This window comes from Centropristis striata, chromosome 19 (assembly GCF_030273125.1).
Source record: "Centropristis striata isolate RG_2023a ecotype Rhode Island chromosome 19, C.striata_1.0, whole genome shotgun sequence".
Classification (NCBI taxonomy): Eukaryota; Metazoa; Chordata; class Actinopteri; order Perciformes; family Serranidae; genus Centropristis; species Centropristis striata.
The window spans coordinates 15,003,418-15,013,288 of NC_081535.1; the positions used below are offsets into that span (position 1 = coordinate 15,003,418).

The 9,871-nt window shown below is 36.6% G+C and overlaps 1 long non-coding RNA gene across 1 annotated transcript; it reads left to right on the forward strand.

Annotated features, from left to right (window-relative positions):
- Nucleotides 1-3,897: 3,897 nt before the first annotated feature.
- LOC131992715 (uncharacterized) lies at nt 3,898-8,787 on the forward strand. The gene is made up of 4 exons (XR_009396238.1): nt 3,898-3,999; nt 7,560-7,616; nt 7,888-7,950; nt 8,465-8,787. It is a non-coding gene; the product is annotated as an uncharacterized LOC131992715 (long non-coding RNA).
- Nucleotides 8,788-9,871: the final 1,084 nt, after the last annotated feature.

Sequence of the window (9,871 nt, forward strand, 5' to 3'; positions counted from 1 at the left end):
GACTTTCCATTTGGTTGTCACTTTAGATCTACTTCTTATCTTCCAAGAACTCACCTGCTCCTCTTGGCAGCTAATGGAATTGGTTTGGAGGTGTGGCACTAAGATGACATATAGGCAGGGTGGCCATAGTGTCAGCATGGAGGAATAACTTCCAGTGATGGCTTTCAGTATCGCGGGTAAAGGAGGGGATGTTAGGATGGTGAAAGATAAAAAATATTATCTCTTAATTAGGGGGAGCAATTTAGGTCACAATGTCGAAATGTTATTGAAGTCTTTCAGCACACAAATGATTACATTTGTGCATTAAATAACAGCCAGCTATGGAATGGCTTCACTGCTCTGTGACAAGGTTTTCTTATTTATGTCAGCGTTTTGTCGTAAGGAAGCAGAGGTATGAGAGATAAAGCTGGTTGTAAAACAAACAAACGTGACAAACATGTTTCTGAACAGTACCGAAGAGTGGTGATATTTATCGGTGGCGCCTAATCAAATTGGCAAGATGGAGAAACTTCAATATACTCTGCATAGGATTTAATGAAACGGATACTACTCATGGAATTGCTGCCAGCTGCAGAGCGCCATTTGCAGCTGAGAGGGAGAGAGAGAGAGGATAAATCAGAAGTCAAATGCCAATACGCCATCGGCCAAATCTCTCAACCTGATGAAACACAAGAATAATCAGATTTGGAGACGCTTTTTGGGAGTGGAAGTTCTTGGGGGGGAGTGGGAGTGTTGGGTGATGATATGAGCAGAACGGACAGAACAAGGAGCGCTTTTTTCCTGACTGACTGACAGTCCCAAACAAGGCTGTTCTCTTGAGGAGGGGGGGCATAGGGTCTCGTCCCCAGACGTGATCCCGGCGGCTTGGAGAAAAAACACACAGAGGATATAAAATGCTCTTTGTGGAGGACTGAGGATGCATTGGTTGATTTATGGGTCAGATAAGGGGAGAGAAATTGAGAGGTTGACAGATGAATTAGTCTTGTTATATAATGTTTTAATGCACTTCTTTGTTTTTTTTGTGCACAAGGTCAACTGAGTATGTGTTTGTGCACATTTATTTCCTTGCATGATTATAGCAATTGCACCATTGTGCTGCTCTTGGTGTATTTGTGTGTGTGCCTGCAAAAATATACAGTAGTTTTCTATACATTCATGGTGACAAATGTGTGTACGTGTGTTGCCTGTCCCAGGTATTTCATCACCTGGCTCATCAGTTAACACAGACGTGGACAGAAAAGCCTGAAAACAACATCAAAATAGCTGCTTTTCTGTCAAGCCGAACACGAGACACCTTGGCTGTCGTTACATTTGCAAACTCTTATCTCACGCTTGCCATCACTCGGTCAGCTGCTCACAGTTTGCATACATTTTACAATGACACGCATTTATCTGTAAAGACTTAATGAAACGTGAGATTCTTCCTGAACTGGGTATATAATAGTTTAGGACATGATTCATCCATCACAGGCTGAGCATGTTTGGACAGGAGAGTTTGTTACACCAGTCATAATATTCTCTCAATTCAGTACAGTCACAATTTTTTTATGACTGCTTTAAAAAACTTGTGTAAATTCTCATGCAATATCTGTCCTAATTAACATGCAGGTTCCTGTTAAAACAAAAAGTAGTAAAAAGAAAAGGAAAGGGAAAAAAGAACGATCACACACAAACTTTTTAGCTGACACAGAAGGTTACATGTATCACAATATGCTAAATTGTTGCATGTAACTTACTGTATGTAAAGATCTCAATCAGCTCTTTAATTCTACAAAAAATATGTAGTAGTTTATTTAGCACAAACTCTCTTAAAAAGGCCATTACATTAACATATTGAGTATATATTATTTGCTTTTGTTTTTAAATAAACCATAGCCTCTTAGAGCCATAAATGGCCTTAAGCAGACTTAAATAAAGTGTCTGCAAACACGTTTAAATAAATCAAACAGCTGTTATTTACTTCTAAACTGTTTATGATGCCAAAAATAGCTTTTTTAAAATATACATTTCTAACAAAACATTTTAAACTTGTCCAACAGAGGACACCACAGTTATTACAATTCTATTTGTTTTTCTAATATAGTCTATATATCTAAAATTAAAAATTGATGTCACTGTAATAATACACATGATAATATTGTGTAACTCATCCAGTGCTTCATGAATAATTTCACCTTTTTTCCATTATTGCTTTGTCTCCCTCCAGTCAGTTCATCAAGTTCCCTTTTCACTATCCAGTAATTATTCTTTTTCTAGGCTTTGTGCCGTTATGGGTACAGACCTCCCCGCACTTTTGTATTTTGAGTGTAATTCATTTGCCATAAAAAGACAAAATGCACACTAAATATGAATTTCCCTGATAGCATTATTATATTATTTATTTTCGAAATTTGAATTATTTTGGCCACAATAATCTTATAGTGAATATCTCATTTCCTGACAGCCCTATTATGAATTATATTCTTGACCATGTGAGCACTGACTTTAACATCATGGCCCCAACTTTTTACCATTGTTCTGAAATATGAAAACCACAGCAAATATGTTTTTATCAATTGACTTACCTTTTTTCTTGTATGTTATTATTTTTACTGAAGTGGAGATTTTTAAATATCCTGTAATCTCCTGATAGTTTCGTGTGGTGATTGCACTGTATTTATTCTGTGATTGCCTCTGGGAAGGAGCTTTCCGTTTAAAACAGTGATCATGCAAACACACTATCCGCACAGTGACAGTGTCAAACTGAGGAGGAGGTTGTTTGTGTGACTCTTACTGATCCATACTGTGCGGCTCTGTGAGTGAGAGAGCAGCAGTACCAGTGGAGAGAGAGGGCGGGGGACAGTAGGCTACTGTAATGTAGAAACACCGGTGTATTTGCAATAAGTGAAGTCAGTTTGCAAGGATGATTTCCTTGTCTTTGCCGTAGATCTTTCATATCGTAGGCCTGTATTATGTTCTGGTACTTGGAGCTGCAAAGTGCAGTGTGCACGTGAGCGTTCGTGTGAGTGTGTGAGTGTGTGTGTGTGTGTGTGTGTGTGTGTGTGGGAGCATGCCGGCCATACAGTAGGCTAGGCTACAGTTTACTGTATTATGCTGCAGCAGCGCACACACACACCGAAGTGTGTTTCCATGGAGCAGAGACAAAGACAGCAGGCCTGAGCCGGTAGAGTAAGAAGATTTAAACTAATACTTTAACACTTAGTTTTAGTTTTATGTAGAAAAACAGGCGTGTATTCTTTATTTAATATTTACGCTGAAATTAAACAAAAACCTATTTAATAGCTCATAATATTTGAGAGAGATTAGTTACATGCACGCGACTGGAAACAGGCCTTTTTGCATCGTTATTTACTAATAATTTGACTATAAACGCATTCTACAACGCAGTAAAAATATTTTTTTAAATCCTAACTTTGAAGTACACGTGTGGCTTAAAAAGAGTAGATAAAAAAGTTTTTGTTGACGTTGGAAATTAACGTCTTATTTTAAGAAAGAAATCCATGACGAATACAGTTAGCCTACTTTATCCTATTATTAGTATTATTTTAATTATTATTATTTATATTTAATTTGACGGAAGTTCACTGCCGAATATAAACATTTAGGCCTATATTATATTATCCTTTTAAATTATTAAAATGATCCTTTAAACATAATTTTCTTTATTATAGGTGTCCTTATTTATATTTTTTAAAAGATTTGGCTTCTCTTTTTTTAAATCGCCGTATATTAATATGGTTGTTCATTTATCATTATTATTATTATTATAATATTATTTTTATTATTATTATTGTTGTTGTGTTGTTGTTGTTGTTGTTGTGATATGCATATATAGGCTTTACAGTATACTGTCCAGATATGAGTGAAAATTCGGTGTGTCCTGCAGGTCCCTAGCGCCATGCAGTGGCGGGAAAATATTTCCAATGCGGTTTCTTTTGGTGTGTCCACTGGCAGGAGTGATTTATGCTCACTTTGTGGGATTCTGTTATACAAGCCGAGGTATGGTTCCCTTCTTTCCACTTAAAGTCCATTCATAATCCTAAAAAAAAAAACCCTTTCCAATCCGACATGTTTTTGGATTTTTTTTTTATTAGGCCTACTATTGATTTGAATTGTAATACAATTATTAGATATTGCCTGAGCAAAAATGATCTATTATCCTTCGACATTAAAAGCAGTGTATATATTAGTTGTCAAAGGTAAAATCAACTTTAGTTTTGGTCAACTTTGATGTGGGGAATCAAAAGCGTTTTGGCACACAATCCGTCTGAGGAGGAAAAGCCTAATAGCCTAATTGGGTCTATCAAGTCAAATTGATACAATAACATCCCCTCGCGCGCTTCAAAGAATGCCCAACGAAAACTGTGACACTTTTTTTAAAGCTCTAATGACCCCTGCAATTTTCTTCCAGCCGGTCTCATTTTGCCGGCGAGGGGAGGAAATATTACATGGGACCATTTTCGGATGGTTTTTCTTTGAAACAGTTTGTGCAGGTCGCTCCTGAGGGGAGTTTGAAAACATGTCAAACCTAATTAGCGCTTCAGACGTCACACGCGAGGACAGCACATAGTCCTCTTTGACAACAAGTATTACAAAAATCAGATTTAAAAAGTAGTAAAATAAATGTGTAAAAGTAAAGGTGGGTCATTTGTGAACACCGTTTCTAACGTTATATTACAAGACGATATAGGCCCATTTAAGTATCGTTTTTACCCTTCATTTTCCCTTATTTATCTCATTTTTTGCGCATTTTAACAAAATAAATTTGGAATTGTTGTTTTATATATTTTATATTTTTCTAGTGTTAAAATATTAGAATGGTCTGCCTAAATTCTACTTCTGAAACATAATCTGAATTTATCAATCTTTTAAAACTATAATTTTATCATGCAGTTTAATACAGTAAAAAAATGGCAGTATTTAGTGAGAAAAAACAACTTCTCCACCTTTAAATATTTCCCTGCTGATTATTTGAAAGATGAGAAAACATTGCTCTCATTTCTGCCTTTTTTGGAGGTATTTCCCAGCTTATTGTCTATATTTCTTTTTAAATTGCTTAATGCTTACACACCATCAGAATTATTCTAAATGTTATTATTATTCTAAATAATATTTAATTGAAAATCTTTTTAAAAATTAGGTCTGATAGTTATATATTGAAAAAACTGTTTTCTGAATGTTATGGAGGCAGATTTAACATCAATGCATTCTCAGTAAAACACAATATTTCAGTATGTCAATAACAGCTATTTCTCTGCTTAGAATAAATCAAATCATGATTTCTGCTATATTTTGCTCTTCTTGGTAACCCTTCACACAAAATGATAAGAGAAAAAGAAATATGATTATGCGTCATGGACATTTCAATCGCATTACATCAGTGATGATACCAGTATCATAGCAATCATTTACCCCAGTTGCCTATTAATCACCTTCCATTAGTGTCTTTTACCGGGCTTTCAGAGGGCTTCCAGGATCCCAGTCCATGTTTCAGGATAAATGAGTCATCAAGCCGACCGCAAAAATACAATAACTAACTGGCTTTTGTTCCTGCGTGTCACTGCTGCATACGTTTTCGTTTGGGTTCAGAACACAGGCATCGATTTGAATGTGTTTTCCCACCATCAGGACTGGACATGGGACTGTGTCCCTTGGGATCCTGAAAGGTTGGTGTGGTGGTAGAGGGGAGGAAAGGAGAGAAGGGAGACTCATGTGCAACACTTTAAAAGAGGAGGGTTCTCCATCTTGCTTTGTCAGGGGGCCTGCTGACATGGGGAAACATCTGCTGCGTAGAAATAGAGACTGATGACTCAAATTATATACAGTCATAGGGTTTGCCAGCTTAGATGGGGAATATAATGGTGGAGAATATGGATATAGAAGGCATCCGTTTGACCCCATGGCCCCCAAAAAGGTATGGACTGAAAACAAACAATAACCTTTTCGGCACATCAGGGTGTTTAAAGATGAAAGCTCAAAAGATAAGCTTGTGTATGCTCACCCTGAGTTGATCCACACATGTCAAAGTGTACCTCACCTTGCGTGCTCGCTGGGGCGACCACAACAAAACACATATCAGCAGGGTTGTTTGTTGTCTGTCTCTAATAATCAGCCTCTCTGCCATTTGATCTGGCAGCTGAGAAGTCTGTCTCTGTCTACTGCATGTTCCTTGTTGTGTTGGTCCACTTGAGTGAAAATGGAATTTTTAGGGGCACGTTTCACCTCTTGGTTTACTCTGCAACAGCAGCTCGCTGATGCTTTTATGATTAGGACGACTAAATTAGAACCAGAGAAAGCAAAGCAGGAGGAAGACGAGCGAGTGGGCCAAGCCAGGATCACTCCTGCCTGCTACCTTTTCTAGTATAGATACACAGAGCCAATAAAACCTCTTGTTTCAAAAAGATGAATGTTGTCATTGTTATTGTAATGATAATCTCCATGCACGGCGCTCGTGGCACAAGGGAGCACACCGTTTCTCCACAGCATGTCAGTTGATGTGATCGTGAAGGCGGACAGGCACAACACTGGGCCTAAGAATGTTTCATCAAATTTCTCCACCATAATAGTGTTAATTTACATGCAATTGTGGATCCTCCATGTGAATAACAAAAGGGAGTTGAAAAGCAGGGAAAGGGGAACGTGTGCTTATGTTCTCGGTTTCAGTCATGCCAGTAAGCTGATTTATCTTACCATAAGAGGCAGATCTTGAGAATATGCAAAGGGAGAACGCTAATGGATCATTATTATGTGTTCCTCACTCCCCTATCTTTCTAATGACTGCAGGGCTTTGCGATTCTGGCTTTGATTTGGAGCCCATTCTCCAATGTGACTTGAGTGGACTAGCTGAGCTAAGACACAATTTTCAGGAGATTGCAGAGTAAGTGCCTCTGGCAAGACCTTTTTATTTATATGGCACTTGACTTTCTCTATCTCTCTGGTCAGGAGAAAGAGAGCAAGAAGGGGAGAGAAGGAGAGTTTTTCTAACTGTTATTGATTGGGTTTTAAAGGATGAAAACCACTATGGGGGGCAGGTCGAAACAAATATTAATAGTAAAAGCAGTTTGCAATAATGTCTTTAGTGATCCTCTAAAAGAAGAAAGTTTATTGTTGGTGTGGTGTTTATAGTCTGGTGACTGAATATGTTCAGTTTCTTCCACCATAATGCACTCACGTGTCAGATCAGCACAATGATCCAGTGCGGATGAGTGCAAACACATTATTTCTGCTGTTTTAATAATGCTCAGTTGGTGAAATATGATTATATGTTCAGCAGAATGACAAGGGATGAAATACATTCTTATCCTCTTACATTAGAATTTATTTAAAAGAAATGATCTCATCCGCATTTAAGTGTAATGTTAAAAAATGTCTTATAATGTCAACACTGATGTTTTTAACATGACTGTACTCAGACTGATTTGTATCTTCTGCTATCTGGATTTTGTTCGCTCATGTTTAACTGTATTTTTTTTAATGTATTGTGCTTTTTACCACCATGTTTTTAACTGTTGTAGATATTGTATTATATTATATTATATTATATTTTTATTATTTTCCAGGATGCCGAACAACATCAGGCAAAGGGACTGCTGATAAAGGCCTTTCAGATAACTCGGGTACATTTGTAATTGTTTGAATGTTGATTCATGTACATTGTCCCTTTTTAAAAAATAAATTATTTTAATCATAATTATAATTGTTAAATTTGATTATAGTTTTTTCCTTCAATTTTTATCAAAAATATTAATAAAGAAAAACAACAAGGACAAATGCCAAAGTTAACTTTTATCCGAACAGCTTCCAGAGATTTTATGGATTTTGTTTCACCATGTTACATGAAGACACTCATCTGGTTAAATGTGTGTTTGTGTGTGTTTGTCCCAGAAGACTTCAGGAGTTCAGTAGCTTAATTCTGTGGGCATTTCCAACACACTTCAGTTTGAAGTTTCGGTATGTTTTCCCCTTTATTATATTTCATAAATATTGCTTTGTCTATTTCTGTCTGTCACTATGTGTTTTAATGCATGTTTGTTACCTGTGTGTCCTAAATGCCTTCTTATGTGCATTCAAAGATTAATTAATTTGATTGGTCACACGTGGATAATAAATGGGAAAGTGGTAAAATGAATGTTACTTTGAATCTGCTGTGCAGTCATAAGAGTAGCGTATGTTTAAACTAATCTAATATGTAAATGCACATAGTTCATCTGTTGACTAAGAACTCTCCCTTGTGGGCATGCAGGACATTGCATGAGTTAGGGGAGAAAAAAGTTTGAAAATCAACTTCACCTATTTGTGGTTGCTTCAAAGCATGCTGGCTTTCTGTTCTGTATAAGGATAATCTCAGGCTTTTCAACTTTTTAAACCTCACATGAAATTTCTTCATTTTTTATGTTTTCACAGTTTTCAGTCACAAAATTGCCACTTTAATTTTCTGATGCAATCCATTTCATATCTCCCACAGGGTGAAGTGTCATTCAGAGACAGTAAGGCTGACCTCATCAAGTATTTTCCTACAAAATACAAAGGCAACATTGAAAATATGCAGATTTAATGTGTAATTTCTTTATTATGCATTATAATGCAGTGCAGCTGAGGTGAATAGCCGTGTGAAGATCTGTGCAACACTATGATAAGTGCACTGAATACTGTATCATTATACCTTTTTTTAACATAAAATAATGATTAAACACAATAAGCTACTGTATGACCAAACGCAATACAATTCAACAATAGGCTGTTGCTTAACAAAACACTGCAGTTGCTACGCGACTCAAACAGGAGGGTATAATTACCTGCATGAGTGGCAGTTTTCCATCAACGTACGTTACATTGAAATTCACTGTAATTCAGTCACAGGTGTGCCGTTGGTGGGTGTTTTACAGCTGCTTCAGACATATCTCAGCCAATCACAGCAGTTCACTGGGACCTCGTCTTAATAATTAGGTCAAATAATTAATCGAGTAATGTAACAATGAGCCTGAAGAGGTTGTGTTTTACATCTCAGAGGCGTTGATAGGCCTCATCATGATGCCAAGCGGGGCTGAAGTGTGCCATGGCTTATTGGTTTGAAGGATTAACAGAAATACTGAGAATAAATACGACAAAAGTATTTTATTATCAATTAATAATTATATTTTATTTTAAAAAATAGTATGTACTTATTTTTTAGCATATGAGTATTTTTGTTTTATAAGTAAAAGCAGTGCTTTGATACATTAGAAATGTGGTGATCAGCTGTTATAAGCTTACTGATAAATATCTTTGACTGTCAGCTTTCTAACAAACCGGTGTGGAAAATATGACTAAGTCAAATGACATGGCTAATTATCCTGTGTCACACCCACAAACATCTGTTTACTACTTGTCTCCCTGCCGTCTAAGAAACAGGCTTACAGCTCAATTAGTTTTAATACAGTAATCCATATGTGACAAACAACCTTGCATCATTTTAAAGACTTAACGGTGCAGATCTGAATGGATCCTCAGCCTTTTGAACCGAATAACAAAATCAGCAGATTTTGCAGACAGATGTACTTCTTCTTAGATTAAATCTTCTGAGAGTGTCTGGAGAGAAAAGCAGAACTGGATTTTCAGACTGAATTTCCATAAAACCCTTATACTAACAATACAATATGCAGTGTCGTGTCTTCAGAAGACGCTCTTCTTTTTCCACACTTTCCTGCCCACGACTGTTTTCAAGCCCCTTTCAACTATACTGATAAAAGTTCTGATTAGAGCTTTAATTAGTTGAGGTAATCATTTATCAAATCATATAATAAGACAGTGGTGAATTTCTTTACTTATACTTTATTGTTTATATATGTTGAAGTCTGACATTTTTCTTGCGCCATAAAAACTCCATTTGCAA